This window comes from Anopheles coluzzii, chromosome 2, assembly GCF_943734685.1.
Source record: "Anopheles coluzzii chromosome 2, AcolN3, whole genome shotgun sequence".
NCBI classification, from domain to species: domain Eukaryota; kingdom Metazoa; phylum Arthropoda; class Insecta; order Diptera; family Culicidae; genus Anopheles; species Anopheles coluzzii.
In genome coordinates, this window is record NC_064670.1 from 51,069,175 (window position 1) to 51,094,458 (window position 25,284).

Genomic DNA, 25,284 nt, shown 5'->3' on the forward strand with positions numbered 1-25,284 from the left:
AAGACGAAGCCGAGGGTTTCTGAAATTGAGGGGCTGTAGGAGGTGCTTTTGTCGCGAATGCCCGTTACAATCATTGCCAAGACACCTCAGGTGGGGACGAGAAGGAAAGAGAAAGGCGGCAGGTGGTAGCAGTGGTTTAAGCTCAAACCTTTCCCCCCTCCCCTTCCCACAGCCAGCGAAAATGAGGTGAGGCTCCATAAAATGCCGCGCCCGTCTTAATCGCCGGCTGACAGCTCGAGAAAGGTTCGGGATTTATGCCTGGCCACTCTGTGTGGGTTTTGTTGTGAGAGGGTGGCAGTGTTTTTTTAGGTTGAGTTGCGTTTCCACTGCTCCAAATGTCTAGAAGGTTATGTTTCGGACGCTTGTTCTTTTTTGTGTTGTGTGTGATTCCCTCTCCTAAGAGTAAAGCTTTGTCTTTGAAAGCAACTGTGCTCGAGGGGGATGTAGGAGGGCGCGTTGGAAATCCACAACTTACAGGAAGCTTTTTCCAACCCGATGGCGACAGCACTGGCGTTGTTTCCTTTCGGCCGGTTCACCGCCCGTGCCATCCTGTGTGAAAAGTGGCGATCGTTACGGTGGACGATTTTTGAGGTGACGATTGCTGAAGACGACTGTGAGCCAGTTCAGCGAAGCGACACAGCACCATTTCGACAGACAGCGTCAGAACCGATGGTGTGGTGTATCTTGCGCGGTGCGCCTCAAAGCGGCCCAAAAAGGTGTGGGGTGACTCAAAATTAGAGCAAACGCGAAAGTGCAGCGAAACGGTAGATTAATTTGAATAATTGCAATGGGAGTGGAAATTTATCTACCATTGTGATTGTTGATTGGTGTATAATTTTCAAACGGCCGCAGCAAGACTTTTACCACCCATCGGAGGAAGAAGCGCTCAGATGAAATAAATCAAACACCGTTTTGAGAAAACGTTCGATCATCGCACTAATTATGTTCTGTTAGTTAGGTGAAAAATTGCAATGCGGTACAATGTGGCACCGCCACTGGCCCCAAGCGGCATTTCGAACCACAAGCTAGCGGTGTCCATTTGGCCTCGAAAAGCTCCGCTGCCTCCCAAATCCTGCTGCCCGAAACAGTCCGAACCCGTCTAATAATAAATCTCAATCACTTATCACATCAGTCAGGCCCATTGTCTGTCGATCGGGTTTGCCGTCGTCCACTATCTTTCACACGATCGCCCCGCCGAACCCGCCGAACTGATGCACGCACGCGACCCAAACCACCAACCACCCGGGCAGGACCACCGGCTGCGTTTGGGGTGCGAAAAAAACCACTTCTCTACTCCACTTCACCCGATTGTGTGACCGATTCTCCTGCCAGGCACCATTCCACTTAGCGGTCATTCCATCGATCATGCGATCGATTTGCTTGACCCACCACTCGCACGGGTGGCTGTAACGGCCAACAGCTATCCCGGAACAGAGTGTCAAGGTAAAAAACACTCACCAAACTCCACACGGCCGGTACTGGCCAACAGACAGATATACAATGTTCGAATCCAGCACGGGTTTCGATATGATTCTACTGTTTGCCCCCCCTTTCCGACATAATTGCGCACCCGCCGTCGTTCGGGGTCGGCTCCAATTTATGGTGATAAATTGTTTTTATCCCTCGCACTCGCACTTACACACGCACACACACACACATTCACCATCTCAGCGGGGCTAAAAATATGGCAGTTCAATATTTCAACATCTCAAATCAACTCCGGGCCAACCTGATTAGACAACTGGCTGAAAGGAGCCACGGTGGCAACACACCTCTTTCCTGATGTTGCTGCCCAGACTTGGAGTGCTCAAAATTCAAAGAAAATGTACACCCACCGTGCATCGATGTACCCGCTGAAGGTAAGAAAGAGTAACACACACAAGGGGAAAAAAACAATCAATAACTTTCTTCCTGCGTACACGAACAACGATCGAACGATCCTACCGGGGCTGAGATTGGAAGTATTTGAGTAATTAATTAATACACACACACAAGCTGGAAAGCTCTTACGAGGCCCAGTGGGTGATCGGAGGTGGCCAGAATTTCTTGGAACGCTAGGGCAAGAGACCCCCAAAGAAGAGTCACAGATCTCCCAGCCCTATTAGGACGATGATAAATGAGTAACCATGCACACCGTGTAGCTTACTCGCACTCTTCGTGTCTTTCTGATCGGTTCGTCGTGGTGCGATCATTTGGTTTGCTTGCGGGTGTTTGCCACCGATAATAGGCCCAAAACCTGGAGGGAGTGGGCTTCCCTACAAACAGGTGAAGCGTCAAAATATTAAATTGAAATTATTGCGGAAGGAACCATGGGCCAAAGTACAGATTGTTTCCTTCGACAGCCTAGACAACTAGTTGCTGTGCTGTGGTGGTTTGTTTGGATGACTTCAAAACTTTTAGTCTATTTTGTAAGCTACGGGAGTCCGTAACACGAAACAATCAACTGTGGACAATGTATTCATTTCATCCACAAAACACCAAAAACGGTACCGATACTATTGTTCCAAATGTGTTGAGTTGCGGCTGTAATGTGAGGTCGCTGGTGCTGCGGTACTCCCGGGTGTCATGAAATCATTTTTCTTGCCACCGAAAAGCTCACCACTCCGCAGATCGGGGAAGAAGGAGAGGGGTGTGAGAGGTTGCTTTACAACAACCCGTCCCAAGACCTTTTCTTGTTTGTGTGCACGAATGTCCAACGTTCAATATCGATCGATCAGGATGCGTTACTTGTGGTACGGTGGTCAATTGTGGAAGTGTTTCGGTGGTGTTTTGATTTATTGATTTATTTCTCCTTTTGCTTCCCTTCACGCCCCACACTCACCAGTGGGTTTAATGTTTTGTTTGTGCTCAAGTGCTTATTCCTCTTCTCAAGCGAATGAAGCCAGTCAGCGAGTGCGAATGCAGAAGAAAAATGGCTTTCCGAACGTTTGTCTTGCGCTTTCGTTCGATATGAACGACACACCGACGGTGTTTGGACGTTACGGGCCCGGAGTTGCTGGTGCAGGGTGGAGTTCCCAAAAGAACGCTCGCAGCAAACAAATCACGCTCAATTAAGAAAATTAATTAAAGTTTAATTTCTTAACCTCCCAGCAAAAGATGCACAGCAACAAGGGAAATGCAAGTGCCAGTGGAAAATGGTTCAGCTCGGAGGTAAATTATTGCAAAACTAATGTGGGAATGGGAATGGTTGCCGGCAACGTTGTAAGAAAGGAATGGCTGATATTCCTTTTTTTTTTTTGAGAATTAGTCGTTGACCAAAATTTCAATATTTTGACCATCTTAATTAGCGGCAATTTGTATTGGAATGCTTCAGGTGCTGCATGGAATCATTCTCCATTTCGTGTTTGTACTGTTTCGAAGCGTACGAATAAACAAATTTCATTTCCGTACCCGAACCCAAACCGGCTCCTCTCGTGTGTCGGGAGTGCCTAATTTAAATCCATTTATTTGATTACAAAACCACCTCACCCAGAGAAGAAGAGGTCGATCGATAACTTTACCCTGTGGTGTTGTGCATCACACTGTTCAACCTTTTTTTTTTTATTCGATGATAGAATCGATCGATACCGCCACTGCTATCGTCCACCGGTCCACTGCGCTCATCAACGTGACGCGGCCATGTCTCGTCAACAACCGAAAGCATTGTGTTTTGCGGCACGGAAAAGCCTGCCGCACCGTTTGACAACCGGTCCAGAACATGGACGGTAAGAGAACGGTTTGAAGGTGTAATGTAAATGTGGTGTGCAAAGCTTCCCCGCTTTTGAGCACAATCAAACAGTATCAACTTTTATCACAGAAAATAAAGTCAACCAAAAGGAAGAAAACGGTAGAAAACTACGACCCCACCAGACCCCTGCCATCGATGCCGACGGTCAAACTACATGTTTGGAATCTACCCGTATCGCTTTTTTGGGGCCCTCGGGACGCACCTGATACATACCGCGATAGACTGGACTATTCTGATAACGGAAGTGTGATACAAGACAAAAATCGACCAACTTGTCAATCCCGGTGCCGGTGCTCTCACCGATACTTGATCGATAAATGTGCTCTTTTATAGGTTGCTTCTTTTCCCTCTTTCGATTCCTACTCCCTTGCTGGCACTGGTACAGAGGAAAGGAGCACCACTTCGCAGTACTTGCTGACCGCTCCGGGACCATTTCGTAAGGTTTCGTTGCTCCTTTCTGCCGCAAGTTTTATTTCCCGATGCTCCACTCTGGCCAAGGTACCGTTTGATGGCGTTTGATTTGATTAGATAAGAGGGCACAGCGACACTGGAGGTTGTCGGTCAGCAAGGCGTGTGAACTGTATGCTCATCGATCGCTTGTTCCGATCACGCATCGAAGCTAAAGTAAACGAACGGCGGGGATGATTTGAGTTGTGAGATTGCTTTTTTACACCCCATTTCAGGGGTTGTCTTCATCACCGACTCGAATCTGTGTACGATTTGATCAAACAAACATGTGTCCGGTATGCAAATCACATAAATTCTTGTGATCTGATCACCGTTGGATCACCGTTCACCGAGTGGCAATACACTTGCTTATCGTCGTACAATTAGTTTGATAGGGTTTCAATGAGCGTTTGCATGACGATAAGAATGAGCGATGTGATTAGACGCAAGGAAAGGCGGGAAATGTAAGCAAAAAAAGGCAGCCAAATATGAAGCATGTAAATACACCAAAACACTCAAACGGTGGGGCAGCGGTCTGGCTCCCTGAAATGACGTGCAACGACGACAGTTCCCCGTTCCCCGACTGGTTTGCTCGTTCAATTATGAATTGTTATCAAAAGCACTCAAGTGTCAAAATTTTAAAATTTATTACCAATTTACGACACCGATAACAAGTCTGTGATAGTCGATGGCTCTGCAAGAAATGCAACTGGAGATACTATTCCCCCTGCCTAACATGGAGCCGAAAAAAATATAGAAACACACTCTTGGCAACACCTCCCCTCTGTCCTGGTCTGTATTCTGTATCTTGATGCCTTTTTCACCCCCATCCCTAGCGACTCTAACCTGCTCGTTCTGTAGGCTCGTGCTCGGGCTCGATTGGTTTTAATTGTTTTATTACAGTCCTCTCAAAATATTGAACCACTTCCTCCCCGTACGACGATTGAATTCTTTTACACCACTCCTAAGTATGAGAGGCGCAAGGTAAGAACTAGAAGTAAAAAGCCTCCAGTAAACTACTCACTCTAAATCACTCCCGCGAAATCAGTTGCGCTCCGCTTCACGCAAACAGCCGACGCAATATATCGATGCAATTGCCCGCACACAGTATTTTGTTCACGTTTTGTTTACCACTGCTCTTTGTTATTGGGGTACTTGGAGTAGTGGAAATTGGTAAAAACACTTTTCAAAAAATGGTAAACGATACCCACTTGGTATTATCCTTTCATTCACGAACACTCTTGGGCGCACAATGACACATACAAACTCACACACACGCGAACGCACTTGTGGTGAACAAATCCGGTCTGATGGTGTGCTGAACGGTGGCTAGATCTGGCCTCGCCCGTCCACTAGAACAATTCCAGCAATTTACACGCAGTGATAATTATTTAATTCCACAATGACACATGCAGATAGTGTGTACGAACAAAAGGCGCAATTCATATCAGCTGCATCAGCCTCAGCAGCTCAGACTCTGGGAAAATACGATATTTCGATCACGTTGTCACTGGTGGTTGCCCTGCATTCAATGGTCACTGAGGTTCACACTGTATGCAGCGAGAGTTGAGCAATCAATCAACAGGAAGACTCCCTGCGCCTGTCACACACGCATACACACACGCGCTCGCACGCACTGCTGCTGGCTGCTTGCCCCCCAAACCATTCACTTGTCAAGTTTCCCAAAAAATTCACTCGTCAATATAAAACAGTATTATTTACGTTTCACTCCAATCCTGCCCTAGTCCCGCTTTTCCACTAAGAATTTTCGCACGGCCTGGGCGCGTTAAATTCGCTTCGACTAGCAGCTTCTTACAGCTTCTGTTGATTATGTTTATCGTGCACGCACTTTTCCGCTACAAGCGAAGCTCACACACACGCGCACTGTTTAGACGGGGCGGGGGACTGAAGCTTTTCCACGCGTGTGGCTGGATGAAAATTAGGCTTGCTGTAAGCACTGCAATCGCGCTGATCCAATCGGGCTCGCTACTAATCCTATCCAAATAAAAACGAGTGGGGATCACACAGCAGACACGATTTTCCGCGCACAGTGAATCGTGAAACACGCGCGCGCATCCACGCCAGCCAACGGTTTTCGAAGAACTGCTTCAAAAGAAAGAACAGATGAAGGGCGCGATGGTTCAAATTCACGGTAACGCTATACGGTTGCGCATGGTGGTCTCGTTCCGACAGACGCCGATGGCGGCACCCATCCTGCTCTGGCCTGCGTTCGTTTCGGGAGGTGTGGCTTAAGTGTTGGAAGAGGCGTGACAAACGACTCGATAATTTGCGTGTGGGAGACTGAATAAGGGAGACGCTCCGATTATGACGCTTGTTCACTCTCGCTTGTGGTGAAATCTCGTTTTTCGCTGCAGTTCAGATTCTCTCTCTCTCGTTAGCTTCGTTATCTTCCTCTCGCATCGCTGGCGAGTGAGATAGCGCATCGTCGTTTTGTATGGCGAAACAAGCCAGCAAGAGAGCTAGTGCAAGCAAAATGCAATTGTTTAGTGTTGCGTCTCTACCTTTTGCGCTCAATTTCTCCCTTCTCATTGCTGCTCATGCTGTGGTGTGCCCTTTTAAAGAGATGAGCCGGGACGTAGAGCACGCGAATGAAATTTAGATTTCCCAGCATTCGTTTCCTCCCGGCTTGTTTTTGACACTTTTGGCACTGAACAGGCCAAGAACAGCACAAAGTTCTAGGATTGCTTACGGAAAAAGCCATTATGGTGACGGTGGTAGTGTCCTGTGACAATGCATTTCACCAGCACCTTCATAAGAGTTCGGTTTCGTGCGATCCACTTTGTAACAAACCAAAGTTGGAGGCAAAACTGAAGATCAAAATCAAAATAAAAAATAAAATTAAATTATTTTTCACGCATCAACTAATTTGGCAGACGTTTTTTTGTTGAGTAGCTCCAATATTCATTTAGTTGCGTTATGTTTAACATTTTGCTAACGATTTTATCTACACTCGCTGCTTCTTAAATCATTCAAGCACTTGGTTTCTTACTCGGGCGTGTAACAAATCTACTCCCACGAACCGAGTACAACCAAGCTGCCCCAGTCCTTTAAAGCTGTCAATCAACGGCCATTCAACTAACCGCCATTTCCCGCCATTGTAACGGGAAAGTCCGAAAATTGTTCGAACGCGCCCAACAAACCCAAACTTTATGAAATTGGTTTCCCCCGGTTTCGGAAATAAAAAGAAGTTTTAGTTAATGTACAACCATTAAATAGTGGTTCGAGAGGGGAAACAAATCCTACAGCCCCTCCACCTGCTTCTGCTGACCCACGAATCGTTTGCTCGGCGGCCCGGAGGAAGGGGCGGACAATTTTGGCATCGTATTTGGACGGTTGAGATTTCATCGCTCGATTGTCACTCGAAACGCAGACAGGCCGAGGCAAAGAGATGCAAACCGATTAGAGCACCGTGCCACCAGCGCCACACCGTGGCCCTCGTGTTACGATTTTCCTCCAAAGTGTGTATGTGTGCGTGTGTGTGTGGCTTGTGCCCTTTGCCAGAGCGATAGTGCGTTGAACGTGCGATTTGTGCCGATGGTATCAGGACTATTAACAGATGTTCCACTGACACATTACTGGCCACATCATTGTTTGGGTTTTCGGGTGTAGTCCATTGGCAGTTGGGCGTTTTGTGTGAGTAGTGTTTATTTTTTTTATTCTTCATTTTTTTCTATATTTTACTCACACACAGTCAACGATGGTAGAACGTTTTGAGCGCTAGCTAGCTCTAGCTTTAAAGCGCATTGAACCACCATTGTTTATATTTGCCTGTGCAACGTTACATTTGAACTTACTACCAGAGAAACTGTGCAGATATTTTTTATGTTTATATGGAAAAGATTTTAAAAGTATTATTATGTTATTAGCATCAACAAATAAAATAAGCAATGAAACTAAAATGTACGGAATTTGAATACAATTGTAGAAAAAAAGTCCATTTTATGAAATCATATGGCTCCATTTTGTGAAAGTTATAACAATCCTAAATAATTCATCTGACAGATGTTTTTTTTTCTTCAAACTCATTTCACTGACCTTTCTTCTCTCACAAAGTAAACATTTCTTTCTGAAAAAGAAATTCCAAACTATAAGCTACACACACACACATATACACACGCTTGGATTAAACGCTTCCAAGTCTAGCGCCAAGGCCCATTGTAACGCCATCATCTATCCATCTCGATCCGGGGCCAGACTTTCCCACTGACTTTTTTTCGTATTTTATTTTATCGAACCGTTTGAGAATGGCTTTTCCTTGTGGGTGTGTGTTTTTTCTTCTTCTTCTTCTTTTCGTTGTCTTTATGTCTTTTTTGTTTCTTGTTGTACTGCGCTGTCGTCGCCGTTTTTTCCACTTCCCGGAACTGACCAGCGCACTGCACCGGAACCAACGGGAACGGTCGTCGGTAGTAGGTGACGGAAAGCCTCGACCGTACACGGGTGGTGCGCGGGCTGTGGGACCGTGGCCAACTGGATGGCAGCGGCGGCGTCAACGAAAGTAAAGCGGCACGCCAACGGTGGCCAGCGGCGAGACAGAGAGTGAGTGACGTGTGCGCGCGGTTTTCGCGCGCCGCTCCGGGGTCCGTCGTCTTGGTGCTGTGCGGCTGAATGTGCTGAAAGGTGCATGCCAAAGGGTAATTCATTATTTTCATGACCTAATTTACATAATTAAAGCATTGCCGAAGCCCGCCTAAATCAGGTCCGGTTGAGCTTTCGGGCTTTGAGACGCTTTTCCCGTACGGCTGGCTACACCGGTGGCTAAATCCGTTCGGCCGTGTCGAAACGAAAACCGGAGCGGCAAACAGTGTATTAGAACCGTAAGCACGGGCCCGGCCATAAAACCCCACCCCAGCTTGGGTAGGTCGTGCGAAGAAGGAGACGAGAACGACCCGGCCCCGCTGGAAGTGACTTCGGGCGTGAGCTTAAAAAAGAAAGAAACCGGGAGCGAGTGAAGAAGCAAAAGAATATGCACCTAAACATGTTTATGATTGGCTCGTTGTGCTTTTGACGGCGGACAGTAAATTATTGCAAAACTGCAAGCATGCTCACCGCATGCTCCTCCGACCGGACAACCCGACCCTCAACCCTCTTGTATCATCCGAAACTCATCGGGTTCACTTCCGACCCGGGTGCCCCCGCGTGCGCGATGGAAAAGGAAGTTAAGCGCTTACACAAGGGTACAGCGCTTGTTGGCAATGGCGAAATCACCCGAAGCGATGATGCCCCAGAAGCGCACAGCTCCAGCAAGCATCCACCGGAAGTTGGGCCCGATTTCTTTCAGCCTTTGGGCGACTGGCGCTACTCGCGCTGCTTCACGGCCCTAGAATTAATGTGCCCAGAACCAGAACACCAGTGCCAGTGTATTGCAGCGGCAAATGCTTAACCTTGCTGCTGGCTTGCATTAGCTTCGTCGCACTAGCCACTCATAACTCTTGTCCGAGGTTGCTCTTTTATGCTGCCGTTACGGCTATGTGGCCGCTGCCTTTCATCGGCCAGCGCTTAACTGATCCTGTTTCCTTTGTGCACTCTTACATATCCTGCACTAACGAATGATCCTGTCACCGAGCTCACAGTCCATGTTTGTTGTCACCATTTTCATTGCATTGAGTTTTAGCGATACGTGCACGGTGCACCACGCCAGCATGGAAATTAATGGCCAATTTTAAAACGGGTGCACCACCATGGGTAAGCTTTCAATCTTGTGGAGTGTGGGGGGGGGTCTAAGCTGTAAAGGTAGCTTCTTAAATATTCATTTTATTTAAAGGCAACTAGCTCTCAAAATGTTTCATATAGCCCTGCAAGCAAAATAAATATCATAATGTAATGAAAACTACGTGAACAAATAAACGTTTGAATAATTTTCACCAATTGAACAGAAAGCAAATTTCCCTTCGATACATTCGGTTTGAAATTACGAAAAAAATGCTCGAAAACAGTCCAAAATCCATTATTACCTGTCCGTGTCCGTTGCTTACTTCTCCCCCCAAAAAAGGATCTGATAGGCGCGCATGCTACAATACAATGTGGTCCCCAGTCAGTCGATATATCGAAAAGTCCCTTTCCCGGACGTGGGTCACCCAGTGTATCGGGAATGAAGCGATTTTCCACGAAATGAGACAAAAATCAACACAACCAACCGAACCAAATTAAACCAAGCGAGCTGTAGAAGAATGATTCTCCCGCCAGCTTCGCACCCAATCCCAAGCGATAGTGAACAAAGTTGGTTGAGTTTGTTCAAATTGGAATAAAAATGAAAGGACAACACACACACAGACCAACTTAGGAGAGGAAGACAGGAGCACCTTGGGTACGGTTTGCGAAGCGTGTAGGTGCAGAAAGGAAATTAAAGTTACGCCAAAATTCATGCAACAATAAGCCACCGTCGAAAATGATGCTCTTGCAGCAAAATCGACTGAAACACCGAAGAGTGGTGCGGACTGAAGGGACAGCAAAAAAAAGGAAAAGAGCAAAACAGAAATCGGTAAACATTATTACTACTGGCGTACTGGCCACCAAGGAGTGGAAATAAATTTGCATTCGTTAGGTTTGGAGGATTGTTCGCGTGTTGGTTTGGTTTTGTTACAATTTTCGCGTTCTGCCAGCGCTTTGGCAATTGTGTTTTGTACCTTTTTTACGCTTAATTCAACGGTTTTTTGTTACTGTTAACTGGACTGTCAATTATGTTGGGTTTTAACGCTCTAACGATTGAATTGATTGAATCAGACAATTTCATTGTGATTGTTTTCGACTTGTGGTAGCAGTTTGAGAGTTACAAATTCTATTCAAATTAATATTTTTTAAATGGAAATAAGGAAACACATGCTAAAAATTAAAACATTACAATTTTTTCATGATTTCCCATTTAATAAACAGGATTCTTTCACATTCTTTAAGGCCCTTTTCATCATCCAACTGAGCTCTGTACGTAAAACCGTTCAAAGTTCAAAGCTCGCCAGTTCAAACGCCGTACGTGGTGCAGACACACACATAGAGAGAGTCGAAACGAAACGAAGATGCAAACTGACGGCTGTGATGAGGTACTGCACACTGCAGTGCAGTATTGACATCAGTCTTTTGCGGTGCAGACGACAAACGACAAACCTATGGCCCGCAAGCAATCACAACACAAAGTGCATTCGAAATGACACATCCACATGGTGCACATGGAGCATTGGAGTTTCGAGTAATTGCCCGGACAGCATCAACATCAAACGGAATCGTACCGTGTACTCAATCTAGCTTCAATCATTCATTGCCCACCCAGCCCTTTTGTTTTTTTTTTCCTCCATCCATCCATCCATCGTCTAGTTTCGGATCCCGTGCTCGTTCGGAATGACAAGAAGATGCGGAATGCGGTTTGGGGGATAAATCCGTCTCTGTTGATACAAATGTCACTGCACGGTGAAGGAGGGTTGGGTGAAGATCATGCTCAACCATTGGGGGTGTAAAGGTGCATCGTTAATCGTGAGCCGCCACGGTGGATGGTGGAAGAGCAATGAGCAATGGTGTGGAAAAGTGTGCAGGAAGCATTTTGTTGGCAATTGTAATAAACAGTGGAAGGTATTTAAAACCCATTGATAAGAACAACATGCTACACTCGTATGAAGGTTGCTGCAGAAAGGCAGCCTCACTTGGATGAACACAAAACATGCATGCTTTTCTAGGCACTTCAAAGTTAGTAACATATTCACCCCGGTATGTGAACCATGCGCGCTCGACATTCGCACCTCAACCTTCAAACCAGACCAAAGGGCCTTGCATGCTTCACACTCATAGCCACCGATGAGCAATGGGTTCCCGGGAGAAGGTATGCCTTTGCAGCCGCCGGAAGCAAGCAATAATAAAGCCCTTCTTCTTACGATTATGAGAGCTCGGTAGGTTCATTGAACCGTTGGCGGCCGCATACGAACCGAGTGTAGACGTTTTTATCACCTTAAAGTAGCCGCTCCTTTGCACAAATGAAACTTCTCTCCCGCATCCGAGGTGGATGTCGTTTGCTTCCCAAAACGGTACAGGACGACATCGCTTTTCAGCCAAACTGACGGCCATCATTACAACACCTACTCGGCAAAGTGAAGCCACTCCGTTTGAAGGCAAAAAGCGAGGCCCATAGACCTGCCACAAATGCCTGCGCTCCCTTCCCTTTCGACGGGTCTTCGTACCGTGCAGCTTCAATGAATGCGTCTGTAATTCATTGAAGCGTGCGATGAAAAGCGTGAAACGAGAAACCGTAAGCTTTTAAAGTGATTATGTGCCGCCCAGGCATCACGTCCGGTTATAAAGACATCCTTATGGGTTTCAATAAAAAGCGGCTCGATCTGGTCTGCCGCTGGTGTGCGTATGCATATGTGTGTATTGACGAGTATGTGTGTATAGACGGTCCCGAGCGGGGCCTCTCCGCCTGGTGAGTGGTGTGAATTTTCCAACCCACTCTCCCTCCCGGGGTATTTCCATTGCCCCAGCGAAACCAACCGAAGCAGTCCTGGCTGGTGTTGGTGGAAATCGATTGGTAATGGTGTTTGTGCGCACTGACGATATCACCTCGCACGCGCGCGCCTGTATGTGTGTGTGTATGTCGAGGAAAAATCAATAATTTCAAGCGACGATGAATTTGTGCAGCAGTCGTCGCGTAGGGCCAAGAAAATGTTCTAAAAATCCGTTGAAAGACCATTTCGGGGTTTCGGGGAACGACCGCGGATGGGCAAACAGTGAGTGTGACAGAGAGAAATGTGTCCAAAATAAACCTCCTAGCGTGCTGTGGTGAAAAGATTTCAATTTTTTGAAGAGTGTGCGATGTTTCGATGTCCTGACGCTTGCTTTCGTTTTTCCTTCATCTTCTCCGCAAGCGACCGATTTTCCCTAACGCAACAGTCGAGGCGCGTGTGACACTGTGTGCCTACTCCGATGCAACATTGAACCATCACGCGCGAAGCCGGTCCGTTTCTGAAGGGAGATTTCCAGCTCTGCTCGCTTGCGGAGTTTTTCGCTCTCTGCGTTTCCATCGACGCCAGCCAATGAGCGACCGTCACCAGCTGCATCGCAGGCTCCGCCCACTTTGAAAATGGCGCGTTGCACAGATGCGGCAGATGACATCTCAGCAGGGCAGGTGCAACTTGTGGGTTGATTCGTAAGCTTTGATGTGTGGAAAATTTGCCCGGTACTTGTGGTGGATGCTGCTTTGCATCTCGTTTGCTCTTAGTTGTGGGGAAAATCGGCTCTCCGAAGTTCGAAACTCACTCCAAGGAGAGCGAGAGAATGTGTGTGTGTGTGAAGATGAACGCATGCGTACGAATTTCTAGGCAAAATCATCTCGCTTCGGTGGTGAAAATTAACCCTCAAAAAATGGTTGTCCCTGTTTTTCACAGCTTTCCATCAAAGCGGAACGGCTGGCTTTGGTGGCGTAACCGGTCGAATCCGTGGAATGTCACTGTTTTAGCTCCGAAGCTTGATGAAGTTTTCTTCATCCTTTTTTGTTGGGCTTGGAGCATTTTTTTTGTGTATGGCTTTGATGCTACGTATGTGTGTATGTGTGATGCTTCTTCGTTCGTAATGTCTTGAGCACGGTGGCGTCTTTTCTCGCTCGCTCATTAAGCGTTTTGTTTGATGATCCAATTTTGCTCGCTTTATCTGTGGTGGTTTCTTGTTCTGCCATCCAAGCACCTTTGAGATTTATGTGGAAAAATGGAAAGCACTAAAAAGAAAAGGAGGAAAACGTTGAAAAGAAAACACTTCTTTGCCAGCTTTGATGGAAGGCTCACTGTAACGGCTACATGTTTTTGGTGTCAAATTGATGAATGAAGAAAAACGGAACCACCTAGCAAAGGTCCTTGGTTGGGTTTTTGCTTCCCCCATACTGGAAGGGAAGCGTCATCGAAAGAGCATTGTGTTTGGGTGGTGCGTTTTTGTGCCTCCCGAGCGGCGTGAGGCGTGAGTACACTGTCAATCGTTTGTTTAAGACGCTCTGAGAAGGACAAGGAAGTGAAGCTTCACTATCGTTTCCTTTGTCTTTGTTCCGGCTTCCGGTGGAGACTGTGCTTACGGAGTTGGAGGGCTGGGAAGGGAAAAGGAAAGGACTAATGATGTTTGGCAAGAAATACGCACAGCCACTTGAACGTTGTGCTGCTGCTAGTGAGATTAACATCGCTTACCCCGAGAGTACAGCATTGTATATCATCATCTACGATGACGATAATGTAAGATATTCCTAGAGATTTTGGTTTGCAAAGAAAGAAAAAAAATCATTGGTTAAAAGAGCAAAATAACTAAGTCATCTTGAAGTAAGATATTTATGTTCTACGCCAGAAGTTTATGTTACAAATTCTACCTAAATTTTACCTCACACTCGACTCATTTAGATAGGAACAAATCGAAATAAAATGTGTCGCTGATGTTGAATATCGATCCGTATTCATTATTCTCCCATTTCAATGCCCGTTAAATGGCTTTCCAGAACACACGTTTCTACGCAAGCGCACGCGATCGCCGATCAAACGAAGGATAGCATAGCTAAACATCATTGCCGCTCGAATCATATTCTCCGAATTGAGCCACCTCGGGCACAGCCGGCCAAGAAGATCTAATGATTTCCTTATAAAACACAGAAAAAATGTGTGTGGCAAATCGCAGCTACCCATCGGCTTGATCATGCACCACAGCGCGATGGTATCGACGGTGACATCGATGATGATCCATCCATCCGTTCGATTTAAAATCCGTAAAATTCGGCTGATAGCAAGCGTGCGCGCAGAAACCCAGTTCTTGGCTAAAACTCTAAGCCCCCCCCCCCCCCCCCCTCTCTGCCCAAAATCAACGACACAACAAATTAACTGGGTCGTAAAAAGGAACTTCAATTTTCTCTCTAACATCAGGCTGGTGATCGAGGGCACGAGCGAGTAGAGACGGTAGGGACGTTAACGATCACTTGGGTGTCCACTTTACGGAGAACGGAACGGAGGGGGGGGGGGGGAGGAGGGGGGCCCAAAAGTTAGTCAGCTCATGTTGCAAGTTGTGGTTTTATTGACTATCCAAGTGGACAAAGCCTCCGAAGCTCCGAAGGCAAATAACGTGAAGGTGTGGGCTTGCGCTTTGGTCAGTTTCTCGAAGCAGTGTGGGTCGTAATTTTTATAGTCATCTCCACTGTCAGGGAGGAGGAAACCGTTTAGGAACACGCTCCGGTGGCACGTATGCTAGATTTTAGAGCCAAGATAGGTTGTCTAATTTGTAAGTGTTGATTTTTAGTTTCTTTTTGCGAAAACGACATTACGGGATATTTTATCGTTTAGAGTTAACGGGCTAGAATGAAGGAGTGTAGTACTGGTGTAAAGAAATAGTGAATCTGTTCACAGTAAATGTTAGGCAAATGAATATATTGCTGTGTACAAGTGGTTCATTTCCCATCACGCAAAACATGATTCAAAAATATTCAGCTTTCGATGGGAAAATATTTAACGTTCAATACAAATTTCCCAAACCTTCCCTGCAGTGCCGAATCGAAAGCATCCACAATTCCGCAAATCGACCCCATCCTTTCCCATATTTTGCACGCCCTAGCAATGCTTTGTTGCGATTTGGTTCGCAAAAATTCTTCGATAGCGAGGTTCGGTACGGTATTACGATTCGTTCCGTGGCCAGCAAATGCGCGGAAGGGCAGGATGTGTTCCCGTGCCCGGATTGGGAACTCTCTCGGCCGCCGGTTTTGTCTAATGCATAACGTCAGTGGAAATAAAAACGAACGAGACGACAATATTCGAGGACGCTGCTGTGCCCGGGTGGGAGGGCGGAAGAACAAAGGGGGGGGGGGGGGGGGGAGGGCAGTGAAAAAGGAGAATAAAATTTATATCCTGCCTTATCTGTGATCATTAAACATCGTGTCATGTTGGGCGGGTGGGTGTGAGTGCGATGTGTGTGTGTGTGGGTTGAGGAAGGGGTGCTGATGCTGGTGGAAAAGGGCTTCCAGGACAGGACAAGAAAATGAAAGAATAATGGCAAACTAGTAGGTGCTGTAACTGACACAGCCAGCAAAACCGGGAAGAGTGGGAGAGCTGCTGGGAGCAGAAAGGAAGCAAAGGAAGTTGATTCCGCAAAACGAGATCATATACACACATGCAGTAGTCCGAACAGCATACGGCGGCAGTCTCTACGGTGGAAATAAAACAGCATAAAATAGCATAAAATAGGACCGCAGAAGGAAAGCAGCCAAAATCAAACGGATAGAAAAGCGAATCCGGCGTTCGGGAGAAGATTCACCGCTCTCCTGTGCGGCAGATGGTTGGAGGTGGGTTGGCAGTGGGTTAGGGTGGGTGGTATTTTTTCTTCATTCCATCGTTAGGGATGTCTTCTTGATGGCGTTTTGGGTGGGAGGGAAACGTGGAGCGAAGATTACCCGACGTTGAACTTCCGACGAGTTTCTCGTCCGCCTCAAGGATAGTATTGTGGGTTTTCATTTGTTTTCTCGCTTGTTGGTTGGTCGGTTGGGGTTCCGGGCTTGGCAAATCTGTGTCCGTGTCCGTGAGTGTGTGTGTGTGGGTGTGTGCGTGTCTTGTTTTGAGTTCCTTTGTGTGGTGCCTGCTGCACTGCTGCGGTACGGCGAAGGGATAAAGTTTTCCAGCAAATGCCTTCTCTCCTTCCAGTTTCCTCTCTGGTAAGAAAAGCTTGCTGCAAAAGTATAAAGATGCTGTGCTGATATTGAGCCTGCGCTTGACAGAAAAGGCGGTGGAAAATTTATGCCTTTGCTAGCCGAAAATCGCATGATTTACCTTCTCGCGATCTTCAGATGAAGATTTGGCGAAGAAGATGAAGAGCGGGCAAAGTAGTCTACGGCTGGGCAGGGGGAGATGGAACGATCCGGAAAATTCGTCCCTTCTCTCCCCCATCTCCCTCTCTCCATGCGTGGTTTTGAAATCTTCATCGCAATAGCCATATCTTCATCGGCTTCAAGCGGTGGATAAAATGGAGGCGGCTGTTCCTCCAACATTCTTTGCTAGGTCAAGCAGGTCAAAAGGCATCGGCAGAAACCAAGCATGGGTGAGTTTAAATTTCTGCCACCAGTGGAGAGTGAAAAGTATGGACGCGATTTTGCAGACCTCGCGGCCCCTGTCACTTACGGCGGGCCATGATATATTTGCTTTTGAAGTTATTTAAAAAAAACGGAAGCTGAATGAGATTGGGTCAGCCGTTTGGTTTGGCGTAAATCGGTGATAAGGGCCATGCCCGACCCATGTCCTTGAGACGACATGTTCATCACGGTTTGGGACTCCACTTTCCATAAATTTGTCGAGATATTTCACGTGGTACGTGACAAATTGGATAAATAAGTTTGAAGAGTATGTTTCTGGTGGGTATGTTGTATGCGCTGTTGTGTTGTTGTATGTATCTTGGACTACGCCATACTGATTTGTGTTGGGTGAAATGATTGGATTTCACACCCGAAGAAGCTAACAAACGAAACATCATTCACAGCTCTAGTTCGTGTAATTTATTTGTTCCATGCCAGATTATTAAAATACAGAATAATTAGTCTAAGAAAATCTAGATCGTTATATTTTTTAAAAACTTCTTACAAATAACATGCGCATCATGAGCCCAAGGCCCGAATGGACCGTGCCCCCATTCATAGGACTGACAATCCTGCTATGGGTAAATCAATAAGTCACTGAAAGACAAGCCCATTAGTGGTATAGGAATTCTTTGGCCGACAATGGTGGTTGTGATAAAGAAGAAAAAGAAATACTTCACAAGCCTAGTTTTATATAATAATCTTAGAGAAATAAAGAGAATTTTAGTTGAATAGTTGATCGGTTGTTTTTAACTCAAATTTATCGTCGGAAAAATATACTAACTTTGTATAACATTTACACTAACTAAACGATAGACTTATCTAATATCTCATACTACAGTAAAGCATAAAATTGAATGCTTTTGAATTTGACTGGCGATTTCAGTACTAAAAATAAGACTGAATAGTATCTGATGTGAATAAACACATTATACTTACATTACACGTTGTTACAGACTAGATAGAAGTCTCGAAAGCCTATTTAGGCCGGCATGTTCGCGTAGGACGTTTACGCCAAATAGAAGAAGAAGCCTGATAGACCCTTCATTTTCAATTTAATTAGCTTTTTAACCTAGTTGGGATCTTAGAAACAATCCTTTACTCGGTAAACCGTTAAGATCTTTTACTTTTGTTGCTAGCGATCATTTGATAAAAAATATGTTAATTGTAACGATCATTTATCATTGTTGAGTAATTGAAATAGCTATAGGGGAAGGTAGGTAAAGACGGATCCTACGGTTAAGATGGATACTTTTCGTAAATATATGATAAGAGTAATGATCGAATGATTCAACAATGCAGCATCGAAACTAAAAGTAAAACAACACATTTGAGAACAGTGTTGGCATAATATATGCAAAAATGGCAAAAATAGCGAACAAAACAAATTTTAGTTCTGTGGTATCTCATAGATCTAATTTAACTACAGCGGATCTTAAGCTCTGTAACTTGCATTGTTTATATTTTCGGAAGTATTATTACATGAATGAGTTGTCATCATTTTTAAGCAAAAAACGCTCGACGTTCGCTATTAGTGCCCGATATTTCAAAAATCCCTCAGATTCTGCATTCTAAGACATATTTGAAACAGCGCTAGCAACTCCTTATTTCAGGGCTGAATCAATCGTCCTTGCAATTGGTCAAGAATTGGTTTATATATGTAGCAGGACGTGGAAATCAACCTTCATGGTGTCCATCTTTCCGATACCAGTTGACCGTCTTACCCGAAAATTTAAAAAAACTGTACGAAAAAACAAAACAAAAACATAATAATATAAAAATCAATAGGTGTGTCAACACCTTTTCTGATAAAAGATGAGTGTAAGATGAGGTACGCATATTTTCATGGTCATTGTATTTATACATTCCTAGATTTAAAACATTTTTCTTAACATGTCCGTCTTTCCCTGCATTCCCCTACATCAAAGTAGTCGCCGGAAACGAAGTCTCCAAATTTATTAATACCTGTGAAACATCTTACCATACAATATGATCAAGTCCAAAAGTGCAGACAACAACACCGTGAAGAGTTATTTTTAAAATTGTTGTCGATATTGAAGTTTTTTTTCACCAAACTAGCAGATCCAACAATTTTTATAATGGCGAAGTAACCTTGTTTATCAGGTACAAAGATGCTATTTTTTATCTTTTATCTAACTCTTTCTATTGCCACTTTATAAAATCGTGTGCCATCGAAAGGATCCTCTTTTCATTCGTACTGGCTTTGATGCACCGACGTACAACTTTTTTTTTTGTAAGGAAACTTTGAAATCTTCCTATTCATACTCAGTGATTGCATTGCCGCTCAACGACAAATAATTACGCATCACTGGCACACGACGTACCTGCAGGGATCTTTCACCTTTCATCCACAGTAAGATCCACTTAAACCCATCACTGTACCATACAGAAAGGGCAAGTTTTTCTCACGCATCAAACGATATCGCCACTTTCCCAGGCTACTAAATCGTCCCGTATCGATCCCTTCCTCCAGGCCTCCAGGTCTCCAGGCGGCCAGTTTGCATTGATTTATTTGGTGTAGTAAATTTCTCCGCCCTCGATCGACTTCACACTCGTGAAATGGTCCAATTCTTCTTTCTCTACTTAATGGCCATGTCGTGTGGCCCGGGCTCGCGGTCGATTCACGCAAACCGTAATGCGCACCACCAGCAAACTGCAGCTTTTTGCATACGCGAGTCCAATTTTATTGTCGCAATATTATTGCAAATAAACTCACCATGTCGCAATTAACACACCCGCTCGTCCCGTGTACACAGCGGAACAGGGGTATCGGTGTACTCCCGGTGGAGGGTTCAACACTGTTCACATTTATCGCCCTGCCGTGACGAAGGAACCTGTCAAAACACAGCGCTCCATATCATGCGCGGCGTAGACTGCAGCGTAGTGCCTCCGAAAGGCTTGTGGCTTCGTCTTGGCCACATCTCTCCGTGTGATAAACATCGCAAACCTTGCAGCCCCGTGATCCGTCCACCGTCGCGTTGTTTGGGTATCGGTGAAACAATTTAATTACTTTAGTGTTTGTGCCGCCGCGGACGCCGCTTTCACGGCAATAACTCGGAAATCGATTAGATGCGGTTTCGTCCGGTTCGCACGCGGGGCTCGGTAACGTGGCAGCGGTGGTTCTCATCCCCGCTCTTTATCTCCGCTACCGCCGCCTGCTAAATGAAGCGAGCCAAACTTTGGCTGTGAGCACTGTAAATTGTTTTGACAGACAAATCTTCACGGTCTGCCACGGGTCTTGCCCATTTTAGATGCTTCCCATCGTGGTTCTGCCGAGGTAGTTACGGAAGCTTCTGCCATGTCCTGTCGCTGCGAGGAGGGCATGCGGTGCTGCACGAGGGCATGATGGTGCAGTGTTTGGAAGTAAATTAGTTACAGAAAATTAAAGAATTCGTTTCGGTAGAATCGCTACTCTCGTGCGCATTGTGCCAGGGAACAGGGAATTGGTATTTTGGAAAGATAATTAGCCTGTCGACTTTGCCATGGAGATGTAGGGTTGTGATATTCATAAGAACAAATTACATGACTATTTCAGGATGGCACGCTTTTGAATACTAAGAATCTGGGATATTCATTGCGGATTTGATTTGAATTTCCTATCTTAGATTTTCGTTTTTCTGAATAACAGCATTCAATTAATCAAACGTTATTTTTTAAACCTTTGGAAAAATGCTTTACTATTTCATTTAAAATAATATAATGCGAATTATTATTATTATTATATACACGATTGTTTGAACGTATCAACATTTTGTGAATGCTTCAGGTTTGGTTTGTATTTAAAAATTTGTCCTAATGTTTCCAATTGTACGGGATGCCCTTAAATTTTTAATCAAAACTGATAATAAAACAATCTCAGTGAGGTACAAATTAAGAATAGACCAAAAATAAATAAAGGATCATTCATACTACTAAACTACATTTAATACGTGATGGGAAGAACTACAGAAGATGGGAGAATGGTTACATATTTGCACTAAGTCTACTAAGTGCTAAGTACTAATTGTAGTATAAATCAGTCTTTTTTATTCTTCTATTTGGCGTAAACGTCCTAAGCCGACATGCCGGCCTATGCAGGTCCTTGCTACGGTGGGACCGCCCGTTCGAGACTTGAGCCCATGAACGGGGATGTTATTGAGTCGTTTGAGTTGACGACTGTGCCTCAGAACCGCACAGAAAAGTCGTTTATATTCTTATCCTTTAGAGTTTATAAAGTCTTTTTCACCAATTTACGCTTATAATGAAGAAAATTATGTAATGACCTCAAAATGATTTTCAGTAGAATAGCGGTCTTTGTAAGTGTCTAAAATTTGTTACCAAACATTCAGACCATTATAGTTTTAATTTGTTGGAAAAATATGTATCACGAAATAAATTAATTTAAAGCTTAACATGAAGTTAGGGGTTAAAACACAAATTTATTCATAAAGCAAATTTTATCGTGTAAATACAAAATTAACTATTATTCTTCCTTATTATTCCTTCCAAATGTCATCAATAAGCTAAAAACGACAAATGTAACGCAAATTTCTAGCTAGTTTCTTTTCTGCCAATCGTTAGCGTCATGTAGTGCCAGATGGTAACTGTTATGGTCGCATGCTGATCCATCCAAGATCAGCAGGAGGTCGCGGTTACACTGATGTCCGTTCCAGGTTGCCACGAATGTCCTTTAGCACCTTCGCATGTACAGTTGGTTCTTCCGGAACCACCTTCTCACCCTCTGTACCGAACGAACGTTTCCGACCAAACGTGGTTTGTTGGAGGCAAAGAGTTACGTTGTAAAAATAAAAATGTAGCTGAAAATAAAATAAAATTCTTCGGACAGTTTCGCATAAAAGAGCGTTATCTGGAAGATTTACGATTTCGACTTCCCGGCTTGTAAATACACGGGTTTCAGCAAAGAGCACATGGACCGCCATAGGTAGCTCAAACGTTACTCCAAACTTCCCTACCCCAAAAGCTCGGTAGCCAGCTCGGTGACAAACGTACAAACATAGATTTGCTAACAGATTTCAACTGTGCACACATCGCCGCGCCGGAAATCGTGCACAAGGACATGAGAAGATCCTTTTAAAGTACCCATAGGGCACCCTGGATCCATCCGGGCGCTGTTACGAAAGCTGCATCCTGCTTGGAAGGGTAGCAGGGAGTGAAAGATTTTTTCCGTTTTTATTTCCGACTTGTGTGTGTGTGTATGGTCACTCTTCTTTTTGTTACCGTTGCAAAAGTGAACTTTATAGTGGTCACTACTTCGAACTGCGGCTTTATTCAGTGTGCTACAGAACATTGGCGATTTTAAGGTTTTCAAGAGGATTACTTCAATATTGAACATTACTGTACATCAAATTGGATTTGCATAATATAATGTTGTATTTGCTACCAATTATTCTTGTTTTTGGAACCTTTTGTTTGGTTTAGGTCCTTAGACATTTTTCTGTTGCTGATAAGGACACGAAAAAACAGCTGTTGTGTGTATCCTTTGTAGGACACTGTTGACGTCTTTGAATTCTGGAACGATGGACCGTTGTGACAAGCGCTGGGCTGTGGACGGAAACCATTCGCATCTTTCTCTTCCCAAAATGCTGCATTCACAAACGCATAGCCATGGATGCAGTGAGCTAACTATGCTCGGTAAAAGGACTTTTTTTGCGCCAGCCAAACAAACCAAAAAGTTGTTCCCTCGGTTACAATGCCACTTCAAACGAATGTACGAATTTCCCACTTGTTCATGCGTACTCACATGAAGTGGATCGGTCACGCCCGTGCAAAAAAGGAGAAAAAAACGTTGAAGCTAAAATTTCAACGTTGGAATCCTGAAACGAACGGTGGAAGAGCATCAGCCCGAATAGGTTTATTTATTGCAAGGCTCTCGGGAGATTTCGGACCCGGTCGCACAGTTTCGCCGGATCGCCGTTTCCGTTCGATGGATTTTGCGAACGTACGACAAGATTTAGGTGCCAGTGTCATCTCGATCTAAATAAAAGTGATTTTTTTGGTTGGTGGGTTTGCCTAGCATCCAACGCGTACCCATGCACTGCGCATCCCACTCGAAACACACCAACTAGTTGTAGGATGCTCGAGAGGAACAAGGACTTTTTCCCGTTTGTTTTGCTATTGTTGCTATCCGATATGGAATTTCTTTTCTTCTTTTAGTATTGGCATGCTGCAAGAACTGCAAGGAAGCGTTCGTGGCTTGTGTGATTTACAGGGCATGCTGCTGTAACTCTCGCGGCGCGGCAATACATTCGGAGATTTACGGAAGCAAGCTAGAATCGGTATGACCATCCATTCTAGCCATGACCATTATGACCATCGGTAGATGCGCCTCAGTCCGGTGCGCCAATCTGTGGCCGTAAATTTTGCACAGGTCAGTTAGTAACGGCGGGGATATTTGAACTCGTTTTTCTTGCACCGAAAAAAAGAAAAAGGCTCTTTTGCCATGATTAATGGGCTGCTGGAAAGATGTATGGAGAAATACATCAAATCGGTGGTTGGTGGATTGATTGATAAATATAGACAGCCATTTTAGGCCGCTCGAAACATTGTTTTATGAATTAAAAATCACGACATGTTCCTTAATTCAAATGCTAACCTAATTTACAAGTACATCCACACTTTGTGAAAAAAATTTCCAACGCGCATGGAAAATCAAATAATTTTCTACGACTGGTGCCATTGCTGGCTCTCTGCTTGTTGCTAGTTGCTGGTTTCCATTTCTTTTGTATGTCCTGGCACGGGGACACATCCTTTGCCCGAGAGTTCAAAACGTTTCCACACCGATGAACCTCCACCACCACGGCGAAGCCATCATCTATGCATAAAGCTGCCATCGTCAGGCTGCGAGCGAAAGGCAGCATCAATTCATTTTCTTATCCTTTTTAAATTGAACAAAGCGCACATTTCCCTTTCGGCGCTTATCAGCGGGACCGTATCAGTGTGGCTCTATTGTCTTCATTTTCACTACCATCGCTACGCCCTGCGACTGATGCCTGATGCTCGTTCGTGATGGTTGTTGATGCTGTCCGCACCGTGGCCGCCGCTGTTGCTTGTGTCGCATTAGAACAACATTGACGAAGCAGACGACGACACCGTCCTGGTCGTGCTGCTGTTGGGAAGATCCCAGCGGTGTGCGTTTTGGCAAAGGGACGACATTTTCGTTGGTGACGGTTTGGTAGTGACAACGCTTTTCTCTTTTCACGTTGCTGTAGAATTTGTTGTGCCAAAAAGCGTCACTTTGTTTGGGTGTTTGGGTTGGCGTTCCTTTGATGCTTTTGTCGCGGTGGTTGTGTATGTGTGTGTGTGGTGCGGTACGAGTGATCCTTTTCAGATCCTTTCCAGCAGCCCCGATTGACGTGCTGCAGACGGTTTCGTTGGAAGGGCGATGAGTGTGGGATGAAGCGTTGTGTTGGGCGTGCCTTTGTGCAGTGAGAAAGTTGAGATGGTCCACTGGTTTTACAACGAGCTGTAGGAGCAGCAGCAGCAGTAGCTCCGTTTAGTCGTGGTACGCATTGCTGACTGACGAGAAAACAAGCACACGATCAAAGATAGTTATGATGGTTAGATTAAATTTGCTTTTATTCAACCGAGCATTGCGCTCGAACAAAACGGTTCTAAAATAATATAAATCAACAAGTTTGAATACACTGGAGCATTGGTTTAATTTGAAATAGTTAGGAAGTTCTTGATTTCGATGATAATGTCGCATAAAATCTGTTGCTACGATACTTTCTATTTGAATCATGCTTTGCTTGCGAACATGTTGCATATTACAATAATGAAGAGTCCAGTTTTTTGTTTCGAGTCGATTTAGCATGGTCTGAATAATTGGCATCGTATTCTTTTTTAAAATATCCTTATGCAAAACCAACAGGAAGCATGATCCGCGATGATGGATTATTCAGAGCGTGGATTAGCACGCGATCCCAGTTGTATCACGAACAGCGAACAGCGGATCGGTGCGTGTGTATGTGCCCTTCGCACGCTAAAGCTTTACTTGAGAAGTAGGAGGAGCTGAGAT

General features: G+C 45.0%; 1 protein-coding gene across 2 annotated transcripts in view; it reads right to left on the bottom strand.

Moving 5' to 3' along the window:
- The window catches only part of LOC120949191 (GATA-binding factor C), a 96,430-nt gene extending 90,140 nt beyond the window's left edge, over nucleotides 1–6,290 (bottom strand). For both annotated transcript variants that reach the window (XM_040366288.2, XM_040366287.2), the window contains exon 1: nucleotides 5,199–6,290. The gene's annotated coding sequence lies outside the window, so the exon portion shown is untranslated. The remainder of the gene's footprint in view (nucleotides 1–5,198) is intronic.
- Nucleotides 6,291–25,284: the final 18,994 nt, after the last annotated feature.